The sequence below is a fragment of the Symsagittifera roscoffensis genome, chromosome 3 (genome assembly GCF_963678635.1).
Source record: "Symsagittifera roscoffensis chromosome 3, txSymRosc1.1, whole genome shotgun sequence".
Classification (NCBI taxonomy): domain Eukaryota; kingdom Metazoa; phylum Xenacoelomorpha; order Acoela; family Convolutidae; genus Symsagittifera; species Symsagittifera roscoffensis.
In genome coordinates, this window is record NC_087064.1 from 75,778,696 (window position 1) to 75,790,223 (window position 11,528).

The following is an 11,528-nucleotide window of genomic DNA, read 5'->3' on the forward strand; positions in this document are numbered from 1 at the left end:
TTTTTCGTTCGAAATCGAAGGATATATTCTTCCTCTTGTCACACGACAGTTATCGTAATCTGAGACAGTACTTTATGCAGAAGGAGAGAATATTATATCTGAACTAGGACGGGATCGTGGCTTGTAAGAGAAGAGAGGAGGACAAAGTCCTGTACAAATATGATGCGATAGTGTTGCCGCAAATCTTTCAGACAGAACTTTTATTCAGGTCGCATGATCAAATTGGCCACCAGGGGATTGATTAAGTATACCAGAGGATCCGGAATGGCTTTGAATGGCCCGGGATGAAGAAGGCATGTGAAAAGTGGGTAACAGCATGTCTGTCATGTCAACAAGTGAAGGATCCGAGGAAATTGCGATTTCCATTGCAATCGATTAGGTCATCTGAATTCATAGAGGTGGCACAGATTGACCACCAGAAGATATTTATGACAGACAGTGGCTACAATCAGGTCCTGTTGATGATCGATCACTTCACGAAATATGCATAGGCCGTGCCATGCATAACTGCCTCAGCAGAAGAGGCATGCAATCATCTAATCATTACGTGGATAGCGAGGCACGGATATCCAATGACGTTTCAATCGGACATTGGAGCAGCCGTCGTAGGAGAACTTACTAAAGAGCTCATGAGACGTTTTCAAGTGGCTCAAGCTCATTCTACGACGCATCATCCCCAGACAAACGGCTTAGTGGAGGCAAAATTGGACTCTGGTGTCGTTTTTGAGGATGTATTGTTCCAGATACATGACTGATTGGGACAGATACCTTCCACACGTGATGGCGGCTTATAACAGCACTCAACACTCCACCACGGGAATTAGTCCAGACATGATGTTGACTGGAGACGCGAGGTCATTGAAAAAGGCACCAGGGAAAAGAATGATGCGAGTCAAGCCCTAGAAGAAGGAACAAGTCCACCACTGGACCTGGATCCCAACGAAACAGTTGGAGCAGAATTGGAACTAGATCTACCGTTTGCAATACAGACATGATTGCAGTACAGAGTGACGGGACAAGAATCACGAAGAAATACAACCCTTACGGAGATGACTTCGTAGTGGACAGGATAGACCTGAAGAAGATAAACGAAGGTTAGTGGGTCTAGAGGAAATAACCGCATCACAGGACACAGACTTAGTTGATGACCAAGAAGAGGAGTTAATTGATGACCGGTCTAAACCCGAGCTAGAATTTGATGACGAGCAACATCAATCGTACGAACAAGAATTGACGAACCTGCGCGTCTTGGAGTGGCTGCACCAATTGACATCAGACCCAAAGGAGACCAGTGTCACGATTCACGACGTAGACTGTGAGAGCATGAAATACATAACAAACGACAGGGATAATCCTTCCTTGGCAGCCCAGGAAGGGCAATTACTTATTCCTGCGTCCAACCTCAACTTAATATCCGGTATGCGATCGACAGGGACGTCGATGGATACTTTTGTCCGGGGATTGGGGGTAGGACTTACCCACACTGAAAAATTATTAATAAAAAAAATAAAAACAGCAAGAGAAACAGGTGACCTAGAAGCAGAATCAGGAGGGGATCCTAAGAAACCGGACATACGGAGAGTAGTAGAGTCATAATTTAAGTTGACAAATGAATACTCAAGTAGCATAAAACTAACAAATAGCAATTTTATACTTACAAATAGGACATGTGCGATAGCGATCACAGAGGATATGAGTTTTAGGACAACGTTAGCAGGAGATTTCAAGAGAGAACGCAAAATATAGGAATTCTGTGGATGCAAAGACCAGGAATAGGAGGTGTAGCAACCTTGCCTCCGCTTCACAAATACCAGGAAAGAATCTATGCTTCTTGGTGACGAGGGCGACGGAGAAGCAGCATGTGGACCATGAAGACTTGTTCTTGTCCTTGACGAGACTGAGAGACTTCCTTGTGGAGAGGGAGGTGATGGAGCTCTCGCTTCCAGTATACGACCCAAATCGAGGACGACTGCATCCACGGGAGCTGTATGCACTGATACACGTTATCTTTTCTGATACTAACATACAAGTGAATTTACATAAGAAATGCCATTTGAGTATAAGTTGATCGTAGGTTGAGTGTAGTATGTGTTATTTTGTGTGTGATATCTTATGTGTTATGTTATTAGGACCTTGGGTGTGGAAGGGTAAGTGACCACGAATGACCGAACGATAACCTAAGGAATAGATCCAAAGTTTGGACTGTCCTGTCTTAGATCGAATTCCAAAATTTAGCAAATAACAGATTTTATTTTATTTCAAGATCAAAATTTGTTCACCTGACCGTTTTGTATTAATTTTATCACGAATCTGGAGTAATGTTGACAAATGTGGTACTCGTGACCTCTTTTCTAGATCATGGTTGATCATTTAGTTTTTCATCAGATTTCAATTGCGCAAACTGATAATCAAACCGACTCAAACGGAATGGATAATTTTGACTCGAATGAGCTGATGGACCTAGCAGAGGCTTATGTAGGACCGGTGATAGATGCAATCTATCGTCGGCTAGTGGATTGAGACTTCGCTCCGGAGGACCCAGAGGTAGTCATGTTGCTGGTCGCCTTGATAAACATCGTAGGGCACGACAACCGTGGGAACCGCTCACGGAAGTCTTATTGATGGCCGCATATGGACAGCAGGGAGTACTAGACCGCCCAAATATGAGGGTTATGAGGTGGATAAACGGGGCTCTCCCAGGAAGTGACTTGGCGAACGAGCCTGGATTGGGATGTTTCAGGACCTACCAACTAGGTGAGATGCCTCTCTCGACCACGCCTAGGCCTGGACTGAGAAGGATGCATCAGGAAATGAATAGCGAGGCAGCCTCGTCTAGTTCACAACTGAGAGCGGCTGTGCCACCGAAGCGGGCGAGAGTAGAAGAAGAAGTCCAGACGAACGAGACGATGCAAGATCTAAATGAAGCGAAAAAGGAACTGGAGCGAGTGACCAAAACCTTGCTCAGTGTTGAAGAGGACAGAGACATGTGGAAGAGACTGTTCGAGGATTGCAATACGAAGCAGGGCGAGGAGATAGAACGCCTGATGCGAGAATATAAGGAGCGATCGAAGTGGCTGGTATTAACGACAGCAGTGGAAGGAACGATACCCCCTAAAGGATGTTCCTCGTTGGCAGTCCCCGATGGAGCTTCTGACGCCTCGCGAACTAAGCCAAACACTAGAGGTGCAAATTCCGACAGCAGCCGGCAGAATGAAAATCCCGGACCCGAGTGACACCCTGGTGATCCAGTCGTGGAGCGGACTCTGCAGAAGCTGGTAAAAACAGCTTGACGACTGGTGGCCAGATAAGACAACTAACTGAACTCGACAGAAGGAAATGAGGCTTCAGTGGGGTAGACGGAAGGAGCAGTACCCTCCCGTGCCACGAATCTAGAGTAATAACGTTGTTATTACTGGAAGAGCGCGGAATTGGAGGCTCGGCCCACAGAGACTGTCATATGGTGAAAGACTACAGTAAACTAACTTTTTAGCTACTCTGATGTCCTAAACATTTGAATTAACACGGGTATTATCTGTTATTTTAGAGTATGCGTAGCTGGAAAGAGGAAAGGTTCAATCCATCTCTAATGGATTTAAAATAGAACTGTCACCAAAAACATAGTAAAATAGGATATTCGAGCCTTGTTTTTTAAGATAGTCAAGTAGTCTGGGGATCCGAGACCCAGCAATGTGGTTATCTTCGCAAGTAAACGGAAGCTGATTAAAAGTCGTTTGACTGATGGCCTGAAAATGGTAACTCTTTACTTAGCCCGAAACAGGCCAGAAAATCAACTGGCTAGGTCGAGACGCTGAAAAACGGGTAGAATTTAGGTTGGCCAGTCGTCAATAGGTGATTTTTTTACGCTCGTCACTATTTAGTATTTGGGCGAATGTTACACAGATAATGAAAAGCTAGGAGTTGAGGGAAGGTGTTCATCCAACTCCGATGGGCATGATACTTTTTATCAACTGAACAAAAAAAAATAGTTATGTAATAAATAAGTAGTAGCCCTGTTTTTAGGTGTGACCTCGTGGTCTGGGTATACTGAGACCAAGCCATGAGCTCACTGTTTTTGTATGTAACTAAGTTAATCTGAGCGTTCCGACCGAAGCCCAAAACCGTAACGATTTTATTGAGCCGGCGTTAAAAGTACCACACAAAGAACTGGCGTTAGCAGAGACAGTTAAAAGCATGTAGAGCTGTCTTTAGTCGCTAGCCAGTCGTTTCACAACCTAGCTTTATTTTTGTACTTCCGGGCGAATGTTACAACTTCCAAATATGACTGACTGGCACATATCTTCCGATTCCACTTGCTCTCAAGACTGAGCTTCTTCTCGTGTCTGCGCGTGACGTCCGATCGCTTCAGTTGTATTTTTCCGTTCGAAATCGAAGTATATCTTCTTCCTCTTGTCACACGACAGTTATCGTATTCTGAGACAGTACTTTATGCAGAAGGAGGGAATATTATATCTGAACAAGGACGGGATAGTGGCTTGTAAGAGAAGAGAGGAGGACGAAGTCCTGTACAAATATGGTGCGATAGTGTTGCCGCAAATCTATCAGACAGAACTTTTATTCAGATCGCATGATCAAATTGGCCACCAGGGGATTGATTAAGTATACCAGAGGATCCGGAAACGCTTTGAATGGCCCGGGATGAAGAAGGCATGTGAAAAGTGGGTAACAGCATGTCTGTCATGTCAACAAGTGAAGGATCCGAGGAAATTGCGATTTCCATTGCAGTCGATTGAGTCATCTGAATTCATAGAGGTGGTACAGATTGACCACCAGAAGATATGTATGACAGACAGTGGCTACAATCAGGTCCTGGTGATGATCGATCACTTCACGAAATATACATAGGCCGTGCCATGCATAACTGCCTCAGCAGAAGAGGCATGCAACCATCTAATCATTACGTGGATAGCGAGGCACGGATATCCAATGACGTTTCAATCGGACAATGGACTAGCCTTCGTAGGAGAACTTACTAAAGAGCTCATGAGACGTTTTCAAGTGGCTCAAGCTCATTCTACGACGCATCATCCCCAGACAAACGGCTTAGTGGAGGCAAAATTGGACTCTGGTGTCAATTTTGAGGATGTATTGTTCCAGATACATGACTGATTGGGACAGATACCTTCCACACGTGATGGCGGCTTATAAGAGCACTCAACATTCCACCACGGGAATTAATCCAGACATGATGTTGACTGGACACGCGAGGTGATTGAAAAAGGCACGAGGGAAAGGGAAAAGAAGGATGCGAGTCAAGCCCTAGAAGAAGGAACAAGTCCACCACTGGACCTGGATCCCAATGAAACAATTGGAGCAGATCCCAACAAAACAATTGGAGCAGAATTGGAACTAGATCTACCGTTTGCAATACAGACATGATTGCAATACAGAGTGACGGGACAAGAATCACGAAGAAATACAACCCGTACGGAGATGACTTCGTAGTGGACAGGATAGACCTGAAGAAGATAAAGGAAGGTTAGTGGGTCTAGAGGAAATAACCGCATCACAGGACACAGACTTAGTCGATGACCAAGACGAGGAGTTGATTGATGACCGGTCTAAACCCGAGCTAGAATTTGATGACGAGCAACATCAATCGTACGAACAAGAATTGACGAACCTGCGCGTCTTGGAGTGGCTGCACCAATTGACATCAGACCCAAAGGAGACCAGTGTCACGATTCAGGACGTAGACTGTGAGAGCATGAAATACATAACAAACGACAGGGATAATCCTTCCTTGGCAGCCCAGGAAGGGCAATTACTCATTCCTGCGTCCAACCTCAACTTAATATCCGATATGAGATCGACAGGGACGTCGATGGATATTTTTGTCCGGGGAGTGGGGGTAGGACTTACCCACACTGAAAAATTATTAATAAAAAAATTAAAAACAGCAAGAGAAACAGGTGACCTAGAAGCAGAATCAGGAGGGGATCCTAAGAAACCGGACATACGGAGAGTAGTAGAGTCATATTTTAAGTTGACAGATGAATACTCAAGTAGCATAAAACTAACAGATAGCGATTTTATACTTACAAATAGGACATGTGCGATAGCGATCACAGAGGACATGAGTTTTAGGACAACGTTAGCAGGAGATTTCAAGAGAGAACACAAAATATAGGAATTCTGTGGATGCAAAGACCAGGAATAGGAGGTGTAGCAACCTTGCCTCCGCTTCACAAATACCAGGAAAGTATCTATGCTTCTTGGTGACGAGGGCAATGGAGAAGCAGCATGTGGACCATGAAGACTTGGTCTTGTCCTTGACGAGACTGAGAGACTTCCTTGTGGAGAGGGAGGTGATGGAGCTCTCGCTTCCAGTATACGACCCAAATCGAGGACGACTGCATCCACGGGAGCTGTATGCACTGATACACGTTATCTTTTCTGATACTAACATACAAGTGTATTTACATAAGAAATGCCATTTGAGTATAAGCTGATCGTAGGTTGAGTGTAGTATGTGTTTTTTTTGTGTGTGATATCTTATGTGTTATGTTATTAGGACCTTGGGTGTGGAAGGGTAAGTGACCACGAATGACCGAACGATAACCTAAGGAATAGATCCAAAGTTTGGACTGTCCTGTCTTAGATCGAATTCCAAAATTTAGCAATTAACAGATTTTATTTTATTTCAAGATCAAAATTTGTTCACCTGACCGTTTTGTATTAATTTTATCACGAATCTGGAGTAATGTTGACAAGTGTGATACTCGTGACCTCATTTCTAGATTATGGTTGATCATTTAGTTTTTCATCAGATTTCAATTGCGCAAACTGATAATCAAACCGACTCAAAAGGAATGGATAATTTTGACTCGAATGAGCTGATGGACCTAGCAGAGGCTTATGTAGGACCGGTGATAGATGCAATCTATCGTCGGCTAGTGGATTGAGACTTCGCTCCGGAGGACCCAGAGGTAGTCATGTTGCTGGTCGCCTTGATAAACATCGTAGGGCACGACAACCGTGGGGACCGCTCACGGAAGTCTTATTGATGGCCGCATATGGACAGCAGGGAGTACTAGACCGCCCAAATATGAGGGTTATGAGGTGGATAAACGGGGCTCTCCCAGGAAGTGACTTGGCGAACGAGCCTGGATTGGGATGTTTCAGGACCTACCAACTAGGTGAGATGCCTCTCTCGACCACGCCTAGGCCTGGACTGAGAAGGATGCATCAGGAAATTAATAGCGAGGCAGCCTCGTCTAGTTCACAACTGAGAGCGGCTGTGCCACTGAAGCGGGCGAGAGTAGAAGACGAAGTCCAGACGAACGAGACGATGCAAGATCTAAATGAAGCGAAAAAAAATTGGAACGAGTGACCAAAACCTTGCTCAGTGTTGAAGAGGACAGAGACATGTGGAAGAGACTGTTCGAGGATTGCAATAAGAAGCAGGGCAAGGAGATTGAACGCCTGATGCGAGAATATAAGGAGCGATCGAAGCGGTTGGTATTAACGACAGCAGTGGAAGGAACGATACCCCTAAGGGATGTTCCTCGTGGGCAGTCTCCGATGGAGCTTCTGACGCCTCGCGAACTAAGCCGAACACTAGAGGTGCAAATTCCGACAGCAGCCGGCAGAATAACAATTCCGAACCCGAGTGACACCCTGGTGATCCAGTCGTGGAGCGGACTCTGCAGAAGCTTGAAAAAGCAGCTTGACGACTGGTGGCCAGATAAGACAACTAACTGAACTCGACAGAAGGAAAAAAGGCTTCAGTGGGTTAGACGGAAGGAGCAGTACCCTCCTGTGCCACGAACTTAGAATAATAACGTTGTTATTACTGGAAGAGCGCGGAATTGGTGGCTCGGCCCCCAGAGACTGTCATATGGTGAAAGACTACAGAAAACTATCTTTTTAGCTACTCTGATGTCCTAAACATTTGAATTAACACAGATATTATTTGTTATTTTAGAGTATGCGTAGCTGGAAAGAGGAAAGGGTCAATCTATCTCTAATGGATTTAAAATAGAACTGTCACCAAAAACATAGTAAATTAGGATATTCGAGCCTTGTTTTTTATGATAGTCATGTAGTCTGGGGATCCGAGACCCAGCATTGTGGTTATCTTCGCAAGTAAACGGAAGCTGATTAAAAGTCGTTTGACTGATGGCCTGAAAGTGGTAACTCTTTACTTAGCCCGAAACAGGCCAGAACATCAACTGGCTAGGTCAAGACGGTGAAAAACGAGTAGAATTTAGGTAACTGATGTCGGCCAGTCGTCAATAGGTGCTTTTTCTAAATAAGAAAGCAGTAGCCCTGTTTTTAGGGGTGACCTCGTGGTCTGGGTATACTGAGACCAATCCATGAGCTCAGTGTTTTTGCATGTAACTAAGTTAATCTGAGCGTTCCGACCGAAGCCCAAAACAGTAACGATTTTATCGACCCGACGTTAAAAGTACCACACAAGGAACTGGCTTTGGCAGAGACAGTTAAAAGCATGTAGAGCTGTCTTTAGACGCTAGCCAGTCGTTTTACAACCTAGCTTTATTTTTGTACTTCCGGGCGAATGTTACAACTTCTAAATATGACTGACTGGCACAGATCTTCCGATTCCACTTGCTCTCAAGACTGAGCTTGTTATCGTGTCTGCGCGTGACGTCCGATAGCTTCAGTTGTATTTTTCCGTTCGAAATCGAATTATATCTTCTTCCTCTTGTCACACGGCCGTTTTTCATGTGAAACTCAGCTTTTCTCTCTATGACACGTCGCAATTTCAATGGCAGCCTTTTTGTCTTTCTGAAAATTATTCTGGCTCAAATCGAATTTTTGAAAAAAATAACCTCCAGAATACTTCCACCTTCCTTTTCATTACGTCTCCATCAATAAGGCCTTTAACACTGTTTACTCTTCGCGATGGAAGGCTGCGCTGTGTCATCCGGGTTATGGAGCATCGTTTGGCTGATAGCCTAAAAGTTGTAACGCGATGGTTAGCCCTTGAACAGAACAAAAATCATTTGGCTAGATCGACACGGTAGGTTATTCGAGCCTTGTTTCATGATAGTCATGTAGTCTGGGGATCCGAGACCAGGCATTGTGGTTATCTTCGCAAGTAAACGGAAGCTGATTAAAAGTCGTTTGACTGATGGCCTGAAAATGGTAACTCTTTACTTAGCCCGAAACAGGCCAGAAAATCAACTGGCTAGGTCGAGACGCTGAAAAATGGGTAGAATTTAGGTAACTGATGTCGGCCAGTCATCAATAGGTGATTTTTCTACGCTCGTCACTATGTAGTATTTGGGCGAATGTTACACAGATAACGAGAAGCTAGGAGTTGAGGGAAGGTGTTCATCCAACTCCGATGGGCATGATACTTTTTATCTACTGAACAAAAAAAAATAGTTATGTAATAAATAAGTAGTAGCCCTGTTTTTAGGTGTGACCTCGTGGTCTGGGTATACTGAGACCAAGCCATGAGCTCACTGTTTTTGCATGTAACTAAGTTAATCTGAGCGTTCCGACCGAAGCCCAAAACAGTAACGATTTTATCGAACAGACGTTAAAAGTACCACTCAAAGAACTGGCTTTGGCAGAGACAGTTAAAAGCATGTAGAGCTGTCTCTAGACGCTAGCCAGTCGTTTTACAACCTAGCTTTATTTTTGTACTTCCGGGCGAATGTTACAATTTCTTAATATGACTGACTGGCACAGATCTTCCGATTCCACTTGCTCTCAAGACTGAGCTTGTTATCGTGTCTGCGCGTGACGTCCGATAGCTTCAGTTGTATTTTTCCGTTCGAAATCGAAGTATATCTTCTTCCTCTTGTCACACGACCGTTTTTCATGTGTAACTCAGCTTTTCTCTCTCTATGACACGTCGCAATTTAAATGGCAGCCTTTTTGTCTTCGATCTGGCTCAAATCGAATTTTTGAAAAAAATAACCTCCAGAATACTTCCACCTTCCTTTTCATTACGTCTCCATCAATAAGGCCTTTAACACTGTTTACTCTTCGCGATGGAAGGCTGCGCTGTGTCATCCGGGATATGGAGCATCGTTTGGCTGATAGCCTAAAAGTTGTAACGCGATGGTTAGCCCTTGAACAGAACAAAAATCAATTGGCTAGATCGACACGGTAAACAGGCATAGAATTAAGGTATCTCACAGCAGCCAGTCGTGAATAGGGACTTCCTATTTTCTTTTGCTTTGCCAATTCTGGGCTAACGATGAGTTGAAAGTGGTTCGATCAGGATGCGGGGTACAATCAGTTGAAGGGGAAGAGACTATGATCAGTTCCCAGGAATAATTGAATTGACGAAATAAATTGCCGTCCAGAAGAAGACCACACCCAGTGCATCCAAATAGTTTATTCTTGAGATATTTTGAGACGAATGGTCAAAATTTGAAAGGATTAACTTAGGTTCAGTTCTCAATTAATTTCAATTTATTTGTGTCTCCCGCACACTTGGTCGTGAGGTAACGAAAACGCCTGGGACGGCAAAGGTCCTGAGTTCGAATCCAACAGGACCTGGTTTTTTTCGAACGGGAAATATTCCGTTTCACTAAAAAGTTATTGGTTCATTATTTTTCTGCTTATGTTTTGTCGTCTTTGTTGTCATATTGTAGAATTGTTGTTTTATGGTTTTTTTTACATTGTAGTTGCTTTTGGTGTTCTGAATTACCGCTGATGTTTGTGATTTTACTAATTTTGACTTTTATGTTTTTTTTTTGCTTAAAAACTTTACTCTACCCAAATGATTTCTGACTAATTTTATCGGCTTAGTGAAATAATTTTGAGAATGCGTTAAAATTGTAAATTCAAACCAACGTTTTCGCACATTTTTGTGAATCTTCAGGTTTTAAAAATAATTTTGATTCATTTCATGGAAAACAAACTTTTATGCTGATCTCTGGATCTCACAAATGCTTACAATTTTGAGAGAAATTCTAGTTCAAGTTTTTTCATGAACATTTTTTCTTTCGACTCGCGATAAGTCTTTGTTCGTGCGTGTCTGTGTTTTGAGTAGGAAGGGTACTTATTAATTTTAATTTTTGTTGATTTTTTCGGCTCAAAGGGTTTCTGCCAAGGTAGTTTTCGGCTTGGTTACCGTTTGGTAAATTAGTAGGAAAAACAGGGATCAATGTTAATAATCTATTCGAAAACGTTTTGGGCTTTCACGCCATCATCAGTCTAAAAACAGTACAAAATAAAAAAAAATCATGCCTCATGATAGGTATGTCAGAAATCAAATTCATCAACGATTTACCGTCATCACTCACCAACTCGTGCTATGGTTACGCAGACGATTATAAAATTGTTGCAACGAACCCTTCCCTGCTCCAACATGACCTAATCACGATCAACTTATGGTGCAAAGATAATTCCATGAGTCTTTATTTGAAAAAATGTCACAATATAATATTCAAAGACCCCCAACTTGACCTAAACATGTATCTCGGTGACCATATACTTGAAAAAACTTGTTCAGAAAAAGACCTTGGTATACAAATAACCAACAACCTAAACTGGTCAGCACACGCAAAAATAAGAGCCCAAAA

At 43.3% G+C, this 11,528-nt stretch overlaps 1 protein-coding gene across 1 annotated transcript in view; it reads right to left on the reverse strand.

Annotated features, from left to right (window-relative positions):
• LOC134842792 (ATP-dependent 6-phosphofructokinase, muscle type-like) overlaps positions 1 to 11,528 on the reverse strand; it is a 480,347-nt gene that overhangs the window by 223,682 nt on the left and 245,137 nt on the right. The window lies entirely within an intron of this gene.